This window comes from Anomaloglossus baeobatrachus, chromosome 5 (genome assembly GCF_048569485.1).
Source record: "Anomaloglossus baeobatrachus isolate aAnoBae1 chromosome 5, aAnoBae1.hap1, whole genome shotgun sequence".
NCBI lineage: Eukaryota > Metazoa > Chordata > Amphibia > Anura > Aromobatidae > Anomaloglossus > Anomaloglossus baeobatrachus.
In genome coordinates this window covers 159,373,027-159,385,134 of record NC_134357.1, presented here as the reverse complement: position 1 = coordinate 159,385,134, position 12,108 = coordinate 159,373,027, and the positions used below count along the sequence as shown (strand labels likewise).

Below are 12,108 nucleotides of genomic sequence, written 5' to 3'. Positions count from 1 at the left end.
GTGCTGAACCAGCTGACCATAATTCTCTGCAATATCTGATGGTCCCATTAGGAGTGAATGAACAGTCTGCATGATCAAGCACCACTCCATTCCTACAGTGCTCTTCAGATGCATGATTCTTTGGATCACTATTGATCACAGAAGTCAGAAACCCAGAGATTGAAAAAGATAAGTTTGGAACTTGAAAATACACTTTTTTAGCCAAGTGTAGGGTAGGATACCAGTTAGCTGGGTGATAGGCTGTTAGCAAATTTCTAGGGAATAAAGTTTTTATTTGTGGAGCATGACAAGTGGGTAAAGGTAGACTTAACTTCAAACAGTGCCCTCTAGAGAAAAAAAGCTATCTTCAAATAGAGATCTACTATTTATTCTTTTTTGAAGACTCGGGTTTGGCTCAAGACACTAATTTGTCAAGGCTTGTTAAAGCATCCACTATGACTTATAGGATGGCTGCTGTCAATAATTGGCATTTAATGCATAATATAGATTACTACTTAAAGGGCAGTTTGCACTATAATCTTGACATCTGCAGAGCTGGTATGTTAGAAAATCGAACAATGGGTAATCTGAAGTAAGGCCACATACTGTAAAAACGTTTTATCAAGCTTATCAAATATATATTTTCTAAAAGTATAAAAAAGCACAACATACCCACATTTTTAAACTGGTAAAAGAAGTACACCTGTCTTATGCATAATCAAATTTAATCATAGCTGTACGGCATCTGAACATTAGACTTTATAGCTCTGACAAGCAGGACCTTTGAATATTGTTTTGTGGTTTGAAAAGCATTGGGTGGTTGCTGATATTCTCATGTGAACAACCCATGATGTAATTGTGAATACTCATTTTCAGACAGATTAAAGAATATGTAAGGTTAAGTTCACATAGCTTTTGGGTTATATTCAGTCGTGTTATCTTGGCTTATTTCTTCCCCCTGCAAAAACATCATTTTGCTGTATGCACTGATGGGAAGAATGAGTATAATGATGGTGCTCTCTCATATACATCTATTGGAGGCAGGAAGAAAACTGTTGTTGACTATGTATTGTGGCCCACCTCCAGTAGATGTTTATTTTTTGGAAAATGATGATTGGTAAAGCACAGTGTGATTTCTTCTGTATCATTATAGACAATGACCCCTTAAGCACAATATCTCAAATTCCACCTTGCAAGGGTTTGGACATAAGCTTGGAGGGATCCACTGAACGTAGTGTAAGCCAAATAAATTATCAGTATAGTGGCACCTAGATTGGTATTTCCAGGGTCACTCTTTTTTGATAGATGGTGTCATGTGTAGTACCGTCTGATACCCCCAAATGCCTCTTATGATGCATCAAAAACATTACAGAAAACTATACAATAGAGTTCCAAATGATTAGCATTGTACAAAATGGTATCTATATACCAAAGGTCATAAATTAATGAAGTATCACTGTTATACATTTCTAAAAAAAAGATCTGGGAATGTTTTTTGCCGTTACCAATTAGTTATAAAAATTTGTGCAGAAGTAATTTCTTACTATACAGAGATTTACTGTAGATTTGCAGGTATGTTACCGTATTTTTTGGACTATAAGACGCACCGGACCATAAGTTGCACCCTGGTTTTAGAGGAGGAAAATAGGAAAATAAACTTTTAATCAAAAAATGTGGTCATGACACAATGTTATGGGGGGAGGATCTGCTGCTGACACTGTTATGGAAATAATTTCCCCAAATTCTCTACTAAGGTACCCCATCCTGGTAATGATCCTCCTGGCTTGTATATGATCCCCATCCTTGTATATATATGTCCCTCATCCTGGTATGTGTCCACATCCAGGTACCGTATATACCCCCATCCAGATATATTCCCACATTCTGATATGTGCCCCAATCCTGCTATATACCCCCATCCTGATAAATACCCCCATCCTGATATGTGCCCCAATCCTGCTATATACACCCATCCTGATAAATACCCCCATCCTTATAAATATCCCCATCCTGGTAAATACCCCCATCCTGATATGTGCCCCATTCCCGCTTTATACCCCCATCTGGGTATATGGCCCATATCCTGTGGCACACAAAAAATGAACATTTATACTCACTATTCCTCACTCCATGCAGCATTGCTCGTATTCCTGTCTGTGGCAGCAGCAGCGCCACAAACCTACGTTGAGCCGTGCACACAGTGATGATGTTATCGCTGTGCACACACACTCACCACACACATCAGCGGGCAGGCAGACAGAAGTACATTGCAATGCTGCAGTGTGAGTATACTTATTTACTGCTCCCTGCGCTGATGATGATATGCGGGGGGCAGTGAATATAGCCACACATGATCACTCCGGGCTGTAGTTGCCAGGGATGATCACGTGGCTGTTTAGTATGCTCGCATTCACCGCCCATCATCCCACCCACCTGTCAAAGCCAGCTTCAGTGCTGAGAGATGATGAGTATCGGGATGCACTGCATGTGAAAAGAGATAATGAGAGGGCCCACGTGGTAATGGTAGGCACTACTACAGCCTGCTCATGCCGTCGATGACCCGCTCCACCACCACCGCACTCCCTTCGCCATAGCCATGGGACTATAAGACGCAACCCCCACTTTGCCCCAAAATTTTGGGGAAAAAAGTGTGTCTTATAGTCCGAAAAATACAGTATGTTATGTACTAATAACACTCTCAGTACAAGTAATTTCCCTAATCTGTAATACTACTTTTGGATGAAATACCTTGTAATTTAACATTGAATAATGTAGATAGAAAGTATAAGGTATCCCTCAGCACATTTTAATATTCCATCATACCTTTTCTTTCAGATGCATAATTTGCCAAGCTCTAAAGATTACTCATTTCCCTAATGAAAAAATATATTGCCACATAAGAAAAGATAGAATGCACGGTGGTCATAACTTGTAAAGGCTATCTGAGCTTGATCAATATATGTGCTAGAAAAAAATCTGTAAATACAAAAATAAAGTCATCGGCTAGTAACTGAACTTTTCAAGCTGAGGCTTTATTTGCATTTCACATTACAACTGCTGGCTTTTATTTAGCATTAATGGTTCCACTGACCCTTCCCTGTACTACAATGTTACTATCAGACTTGGCAAGAATATAGCCCTTTTGCACCATTAACTGAACAATAACACTCTACTGTAGCATCTGGATCCCAGCTTTTCATCCAGCTGGCTCATGCATCAGCCGTTACAGCTGAAAGTCATCATTAATGATTACTGACAATGTATTTTTCTCTTTACTGTAAGACGGGGTATAACAAATTGGGTTTCATATTTACTAGGTTGAGCACAGTCAGCTGGTAGAGACCTTGAAGGACTTGCTATAAATATAAACAACTGATGTCTGCAGATGACAATGTAGGCTGCTATAAAGCAGACATTTTATGTGAATGGAAAGCTGATATTTTATGTATTTTTAACAGCACAAATGTTTTATGTGGGTGTCATGGCCAATATCAGTAAAGCAGTAATTTTCTGAGTTTAGTTCTGCCTCAGCCAGGAAAGCAGGCAATGGTGGCTTGCATTACATTAACTGCTGTTTTATGAGTAAAGGGAAAACAAATCTATCAGAATTATAATAACCAATGTGTGCTGTAGCATTTAGTAGTCAATAAATTAACTTTTCACAAATCGTCTTAAAAAATGTTGAAAAATGACATAAAAATATTAATATATGGAGGTACATGCGCCTACATTAATGAAAAAGACATAACTGATGAGAGACTTGTGCTGTATGTGGCTAGCTAAGCCTATCTTAGACCTATTTTAAAGCTCCACAGCAGTGGACATATTGACCCATGGAAGCAACATCCCCAAGTAGATCAATAGACCAGTGTATCGATGGTCTCAAGCAATTTACTAGAAAACACACACGATATTATAAATAGGAATGATCGAATATCACAAATATTCGGCAATATTCGGCTTCCTGAATATCCGACAAATAGGTCGCCACTATGTGAATATTCGATGCGCAATGTAAGTCTATGGGAGGCCCGAATAGTTGCTATTTGGCAACTATTCGCATTTCCCATAGACTTAAATTGCGCATCGAATATTCGCAAATAGTCGAATAGCAGCGACCTATTCGGCGAATATGGGTGTTGCCGAATATTTGAGGTATTCGATCATCCCTAATTATAAACCATCCAGTTATCTAATATGGCACTATAACAAAATAAACTTAACTCAACCTTGCTGACATGAACCACAATAATAAATTTAATTTGCATTCCTCTAAGTAAGAGCATGATCTGGAGTAGTGGTTGGAGGCTGCGGTTGGTGCTAGCCTAAAAATTGACTGTTGACAGATAAGTAAATTGACAAACTCCATGGACAGAAGACTGAAATGAGTAGGGATGTTCAAAACTGAACTGTAAAGTTCAGGGTCCTTACTGGACAACTACTGTCTGTGCATGGACAGGACCTGAATAGGTTACTGTTCAGGTTTGGCCACACGGATAAGAAAAAAATATAGAGGAAAAAGAAAGCAAAATGCCTATTAAAGCACAATTATACTTACTGAGTTTCCGTGTGGCTGTCACACTGCTTTCAGGTCTGTTTATTAAACCTTATGAATATTCACTGCATCACCTGCCCAATTACAGTGACAGCAACTTTGATTGTTTGCAGTCAGAATGTCGGTGTCTGTGATAGATTGACCTCCCACTAGCTGTTTGGGTCTGCGAAGTGGAGTGTCATTTATTGAGTTCACCTGAGATCACTCTCACACCTTTGGCTCTGTCAGTGTGTCCCTGATGCCACAGTGCATGATCATATTTTCTAATGTCACTAAGCACTGTGATCTCAGGATGTTGCTGACCTGGGATTGTTGTTGGAGATTGTGTCTGTGTATTATGTTTGACCAGCAGAGGTGTTTTGGGGGTAATAAATTGTAAAAAGAGGGCTTTTTTTAAATAAAGGATTTTTCTCTGTGTTTTGTATTTAATTTTTTTGACTTACACAATTACTAATGGTGAGGTTTCATAAACCTTTACCTATTAAAAAACTTTGAAGACAACTGTGATTTTTTTTGACAAATCACAGTTATCATTAATCTCTTATATTACAATTTCTACCGCTCTAGGGCAGTCAAGTTTAGCTGGGTAAGGATTGGCGCATCTAATAGCTGTTGAAATTTTGGGGTGGCTGCGAGCAGCTATTTTGAGACTGTGGATGGCCCAAAAACCATGGGCCTCCCCAGTCTTAGAATGCCAGCCCATGGATGTATGCTTTATGTTGTCTGAATATCAAAATTAGGGAGATAGTATGCCTTTTTTTAAACTACTTATTTAAATATCTTAAAAAAAGCTGCATGGGATCCCTCATATTTTGATAAACAGTCAAAATAACGCACATAGCTGAGGGGTGTAGCCTCTGATTGTCTGCTTTATATGCTCTGGGTATCATAAAATGGGGGACGCTACACCACTTTTTCCAAATATTTATTTATTTATTTTTACATTCCATTCTGAGGACCCATACAGCTACTATGATGGCAACCAATCACAGACACAAGCTTGCGGACAGTCTGACTGCAACCAATCACAGATGTCCTCAGGGCGGGATGGGTGAAGCAGAGAATATTCATGAGATTTAATGAGCGACCTTGAAGCAGTGTGACACCCGCGAGGAAACTTAGTAAATAGAACTATCCCTAGCCCTTACCAACACCATTTACAGCACACAAGTTCAGGTCCCCTTAGATTTATATGGGGGTCGGGGTCCAGGCTCAAGTTCAGGTTCAAGTTTGATCCCAAAATTGACTCTTTTTATTAAGTCTGGCTACACCCGCTGAACCTGAATATCTGTGGGTTCCCCTATCTCTACTTTTTAATTGTTATTAAAAAGAAGTGAAGGAGGCAATATTGGTCACTTATATATAGATTTTTTTAAATGTCAGAAATTTATTTTTGTACATTTTTAGTTGTTTAATTGCACTGTTTTACAGAAAAATTGGTTGAGAGATGTAAATAATTGAACTCAACTAATTTTGTGGTACTGAAAACAAATATGATGCTTATATTTGCTGATTGGATTTAATTTTTATAACCCAGAGAAAACTGTAATTACTGATGACACCTTTCATACAGGCTCGTAGAAAAATTGTCTTTATTGTTTCATCATCATCATCATCATAATCATCACATTGTTAACAGCTCGTCAATATCTATCTAGTCTAATAAGCCTTTAGTATTCTATCATCTTAGCGTGACCAATCAAAAAGTGATAAATGTGTTCTGCTCATGTAATCCTAAATATAGTTGCATCGCCTTCTTTTATAATTGCTTTTTGTGTAAGGTATACAGTTTTAGGATTTCTTAGCTTAGTTTATCAGCATATGGACATGTTTCTGCATGTTTTTCAGATATGCCTTTTATTTTCAATTTTGCATAACAAAGATGAAACTTGACAATGGTAAAGAAAGTGTGCAATATGTAGTTTGGCAGCAGAATAGCAGATTTGGGTTCCGTAAATATGCTTCAAAAGATATGCATCAAATCTTACCCAGTGATTCCTCTGAGTGCATGGGAAGAGGCAATCTATGCCTTTTGCAGTCCAAATGATCTGGAGAAACCCAACCGATCATACTACCAATTTATATTTCTCAATGGTGACCGCATTAGGAAAGGAGGTTTAAGTACGAAGTGAACTTTACAGTATCCAAACATTTTGTGTGCCCAGTACCACATACAGAAGAACTGCCTAATCCAAAAGCATCATAAACATTTTCAGTGAGGAAGAAGAAGGCACTTGGTGTCATGAAACATCTTCCTCTCACAACACCAGACTTTCTCTCAGCAATCTCAATTCAATCACACATCATTACTAGTGATAGTGAATAGTAACTATTCATATTCACCTTATTCATAATGAATCCCAAAGGAATTCATGACAAAAAACAAACCTAATGAACGTCATTGGAGAACCCAAGCATTTTTCTTGTTTTATGAATAATGATGGGTGATCGGCGGGTACAAAAAGAAAACATGGTTCAGGACCAAATTTAATCCTTAACAGCTGCCTGGATGCCAATCCTCATGTAAGTCTATGGGGTCCTGAATTTTTTGCTTTAAAATGGTGGTAGAAAGGCCTAAGGAGATAAGAACAGGAGCATTATACTAACTGTGTCTCTAGCGGGGCTGTAACACTACTTCCAAAGCCACTTTTTAACCCTATGACATATTTACTACCTCCAGTATACACTGGCAGTCTCACCATCTTTGGTTGCAATCAGACCGGATTCTCACCCTGTGTGACAGCGTGTATGATTCCTTGGAATCACACATGCTGTCTGCATCTCGCTAGTAGTGTAAAAAATGAGTAAATAAATAAAAATAAAAAATTTGGCATAGGGTCCCCCATATTGTGACACACAGCAGAGATAAAGCACACAGCTACAGACTTCAGCCCAAGTTGTGTGCTTACCTTGGCTATGTATCAAAATAAGAAGGATTGTATTCTGCTTTTTAATAAACTAGCTGTAGTTCCCAGCGTTGCCCGTGATAGTGACTGTCTTCTGTATCTCTCCCTTGCTCTGTCAGTCTCTCTATCTCTTTGTCTGTATGTCTCTTTCCCTGTCTGTCTCTCTCTCAATCTCTTTCTCTGTCTGTTTCCATCTGTCTTATTCCATGTCTGTCTGTCTCTTTCCCTGTTTGTCTGCATCTCTGTCTCTTTCCCTGTCTGTCTCTCTGTATTTCTGTCTCTTTCCCTGTCTGTCTGTCTCTGTTTCTTTCCATGTCTGTCTCTGTCTGTCTCTCTGTCTCTTTCCCTGTCGGTCTGTCTTTCTGTCTCTTTCCTTGTCTGTCTCTTTCCCTGTCTGTGTCTCTCTTTCCCTGTCTGTCTCTTTCCTTGTCTTTTCCTACCTGACTCTTTCCCTGTCTGTCTTTTTCCCTGTCTTTCCCTGTCTGTCTTTTTCCCTTTGTCAGTCTTTGTCTGTGTCTGTCTATTTGCCTGTGTCTGTCTCTTTGTCTGTGTCTGTTTCTAGCTGTCTCTTTGTCTATCTCTTTTTCTGTCTGTTGACTCTGCCTGTCTCTGCCTGTCTGTATCATTCCCTGTCTGTCTCTTTTCCTGTCTGTCTCTGTCTCTTTCCGTCTGTCTGTCTCTGTGTGTGTCTGTCTCTGTCTGTCTGTCTCTTTCCCTGGCTGCATTGTGACACGCCAACATTCCATTCAAGGGCGTGGCTGAGCATTTTGACACGCTAATATTGTGCAAAAGTTTGAATTGTAAAAGCGACGGTGCGGATTCCTTTAGCAGACATATACACACATACACAAACATACATACATACACTCAGCTTTATATAATAGATTATATAAATAATTAAATAATTTTTAAAACTGGCATTCAGTCCCTCCTCAAATTTTGATACCCAGCCATGATAAAGCAGACACCTAGGGTCTGGTATTCTTAGGCTGGGGACATCCATAGTTATTGGGACCCCTGGCTAAAAATAGCAGCCTGCTCAGAATTAAATCCTGGCACTTTTCCTTGCTCATCCCAATTGTCCTGCTGCGGTGGCAATCAGGGTAATATAAGGGGATAATGAGAGCTCACAGCTGCCACTAAGCCCTAGAGTAGCAATGGGAGGCATCTATGATATTCTTCAATTATGAATCTATATGTGAAAAGAAATAAAACACAAAATAAAAAAATATTTGAAACATGGAGCCAACCTTTCAGCACCAAATTTGCATCTCCTGGCAGAAAAATGCACCAAAACAGCGTCAAAACTGTTTTTGTGTAATTTTTTTGCCAAGAGATGCAGATTTTGTGCTTTACACAAAATCCATGTATCAAATCTGGGTCTCCTGGCAAAAAAAAAATCTGATCATTACCATATTAAAATTGCATCATGTTTTGATGCATTTTTTTGCCAGACAATGCAGATTTGGTGCAGGAATACGATGTATAAATTTCAGCACCAAATTGGCAGCTCTTGGAAAAAAAAAAGTGATTTTATGCCAGGAGATGCAGGGCTCTAAACTCAGTTTACCTGATATAAAGTCACTGAGTTCAATGAGGTCAACTGAGGTCATTTTATCTGCTGTGAAAGCCAGTTTACCGTGTTAACCTCCAGCTGTGACCAAAGATAAACCAAATGACATCATCGCTCACAGCAGTGGCTCAGAAGAGTAAGTCTCTGCCTGTATCCACAGAGGGTGGACTTGTTCTATGCCCACACACTGTGACTTCAGTATGTAGAAGAGTCGGAATCGTCATGGTACTTCATGTGGTTCCCCTCAGAAATGGGTGTTTGGGATTAATAAATTGGAGAAAATGGTTTTTTTTGTATTTTATTTCAAATAAAGGTTTTTTTGTTTTTTGTGTTTATTTCTTTTCACTTACAGATTAGTAATGGGGGTTGTCATAGATACCCCCCATCACTAATCTAGTGCTTAGTGGCAGCTGTGAGCTGTCACTGACCCCTTATATTACCCGGATCGCCATTGCACCAGGGCAATCGAGATGAGCCAGGTAAAGTGCCGAAATTGTCGCATCTATCGGTTGCAAAAATTCTGGGTAGATGTAGCCTGCTATTTTTAAGTTGGGTGGGTCTCAATAACCATTGGTATCCCCAGTCTGAAAATACCAGACCTTAGCTGATGGCTTTATAGTGGCTGGGTATCAAACTTGGGGGAAGATAACATGCCATTTTTAAAAATGATTTATTTAAATATTTTTTTTAAAAAAAAGCTGTGTGGGGTCACTCTTATTTTAATACACAGCCAAGAAAAGCACATGGCTGGGAGCTGCAGCCAATTTATTTATTTATTTATTTATTTTTACATAACTATAGATATAGCGTATATGATTCCAATCAATCAGACATACTGTCACACAGGATGGGGGGGTGCAGTCAGACTGCAACCAATCAGAGATGCTGGGACTGCTGGTGGGCGGAAGAAGCAGTGACTATGTATGACGATAATGCGTGGCCCCAGAATAAGTGTCAAAGCCGCGCGAGAGACATAGAAAGTATAACACTCTGCTTTATTCCCTATTTTCTTTTTTCCTTTACCCTATTCTTTAATACCCGGGTAGCTCTAAGAACTCTGTGTCTGGGTCGGTGCATGGATTCTAGATATCAGTCACAGAACCCAAATGTTACAGTCCGGGTTCACTCATGACTAGTTACGAATACTGGAATAGTACTCGGTATTCAGTAAGCACTATCTGATCACGTATAGTTACTATTCGCCCATCACTACCTATAACACAAAGATAACTCAACAATCTTGTTAGAAATTTTGATCTGCCCAAAAGTAAGGCTGAACTCTTAGGTTCTAGACTTATGTTTGCTTCTAAATTTTAGCAAATTAGCATAATAAAATGTTCAGCTTTATATTTGCAAAAATAATAATGTTTAAAAGTATTTAACTTTTATGCATTATCTATATGTAAAAGTAAAAGAATTGATACTATAGAAACAAAAGCCAACCAAAAAAATGTAAATGTCACATAAGAATTTAGGAGCTTAAAATAATAATTGGCTAATTTCTTATGATGGGGGGACCCGTACTGTAAAAGTCTAGATCCGCACGGTTTCAAAAGAACCAGAGCACCGACCCCTGGCACTGAAAGGACTGCACTAGATTTTAGCACTAAATTTGCACCTCCTGGCAGAAAAGTGCACAGAAACAGAGTCAAAACCATTTTTTTGTCTTGTTTTGCCAAAAGATGGAGATTTATTGAGTTATCTCATTAAATTGAGTCACCTAACCTCAGGTGAAGTCACTGAGTTCACAGACCTGCATCTCCTGGCAGAAAAACGCATTTTTATTACCAAGAGATGCAGATTTGTTGCTGAAATTTTTACACCATATCTTTCCACCAAATCTACACCTACTGGCAAAAAAAATTGCATCACTATTGCATCAAAACCTTTTTGTGTTTTGATGCATTTTTTTGTTAGGAGGTGTAGATTGGATGCAAGAATATGGTGTAAAAATTACAGCTCCAAATCTTAGCTCAGAACAAGCCACCTACATATTACGATCACTCCTACACCTACAAGTGATCTCTCATTTAGGGCTACTCCATTCGTCATGTTTTCCTTGAAAAAACCTGTCGAAGTTTAGCCAAAACATTGGATATATGACATATTTTTTCCCATTTTTGCTTTTGACCACACAAAAAAAAATAATTAAAAAAAAAAAAACTTTTTTTTTTTTTCCAATTTTTCTGACAAATTTTCCTATAGTGTGCCGAAGTAATATCTCCCCCATTATAGTACTGTTTTTTTTACTTCAGAGCACCTATCTTTGTAACCTGTGAGCCAGACTTACCCTACTGATGATGGGACTGCCAGTATGAGGAGGAAGCAGTGCATATGCATGACGTATAATGAGTGGTCCCGGAAGTAGCTTTATAGCCATGTGATCACTGGTAAGGCCCCTTTCACACATCATTTTTTTGCCATCAGTCACAATCCATTTTATCGAAGGATCAACGGATCCATCGCAGATTGTGGCTAAACTGATGCGACGAATCCTTTTTCGACTGAGGCATGCTCAGTTAAAAAAACAGAATCCGTCACCGGATTCCATCATTTGACGGATCATGATGGATCCTGCACCCATAGTCTTCCATTCTACCAAACGGTGGACGGCAACGGATCCGTACACAAAAAACGTTACTGTGGTCATCATCTCTGTCCAACAGACAAACATTTTTCGATGGATCCGTCGAACGAAGGATGAAACGTGAAGCCATCCGTCGCAATCCTGTTGTGAATGTTAGTTATGCCTTGGCTGCTGGGAGGCTCCCTCTGGTGGCCAGGAAGGGTTTGGACAGAGACCAGGTGGGTTGTGCAGTGGGTGTTTCCTTTCCTAACTCTCTGCTTATTTAAGTCCTGGTCTGATTGCAGGCTGTTGCCGGATGTCTGTTGTTCTTTGTATCTCTAGCCTGCTTAATCCTGCTCTACATCACATCCACTCCAGATAAGTTCTTGCTCTTTATTTATTGCCTGGTTCTTTTGCTTATCTGGGTTTGTCATTTGTTGTGGTTGGTTTCAGTTTATTTGCTTCCAGGGATTTTCCCCCTCAGAGGATTGTTGAGGAACTCCCTGCAGTTCTGTGTGGAGTATAGCTC

General features: G+C 39.2%; 1 protein-coding gene across 3 annotated transcripts in view; it reads left to right on the top strand.

Annotated features, from left to right (window-relative positions):
- GRID1 (glutamate ionotropic receptor delta type subunit 1) overlaps positions 1-12,108 on the top strand; it is a 1,874,363-nt gene that overhangs the window by 1,813,722 nt on the left and 48,533 nt on the right. The window lies entirely within an intron of this gene.